The sequence below is a fragment of the Acyrthosiphon pisum genome, chromosome A1 (assembly GCF_005508785.2).
Source record: "Acyrthosiphon pisum isolate AL4f chromosome A1, pea_aphid_22Mar2018_4r6ur, whole genome shotgun sequence".
Classification (NCBI taxonomy): Eukaryota; Metazoa; Arthropoda; class Insecta; order Hemiptera; family Aphididae; genus Acyrthosiphon; species Acyrthosiphon pisum.
The window spans coordinates 34,822,566-34,823,200 of record NC_042494.1 but is presented as its reverse complement, the minus strand read 5'-3'; positions in this window follow the sequence as shown (position 1 = coordinate 34,823,200).

Sequence of the window (635 nt, the reverse complement as noted above, 5' to 3'; positions counted from 1 at the left end):
ACTTGATATTAATATTAAATCGGTATGTTATAAAATTCATAATTCCATGAAATTTATATTTCTTCCAGTACCATTATCATATTTAATCAGGCCCGTAGCCAGAACAAATTTTCAGGAGGGGCTAGGCAAATTTTTTTTTTTTGGGGGGGGGGGGGGTGTGCATTTCATATAAAAACAATATTAATAATTTTTAATTTATTTACACTGACATCTCATTAAATTAACACAACTATAGGTATAATTGCAGTTTAGCTACCACGCGATTTTTTCAATTTTTTTTTTTGAAACATATGTATTTCAACGAGTTAAGAACGATGGTGCAAAAATAAATTTGCGCAAATGATTAGTTTTGAAGTTATAAACTTGCGAAGTTCACTATTTTCGGTGTTTTACTCATGCGCGCAACACTTTATTTTAACGCTCTTATATAACGAATTTTTAAATTATTTTATAATTATTTTATGTTAACTGCGTAATCACTGCCTATATACTACGACATCACTTACCCTGTTACCTACTTAAGGTGGTGTTGCATAGCAAGTCGGGGGATATTTTCGATTTGCGGAGCGGAGCGACGGCGCCGAGGAGCGTAGCGACGAGTGCCGCTAGCACTGCATCACTGTACGATGTGTTTT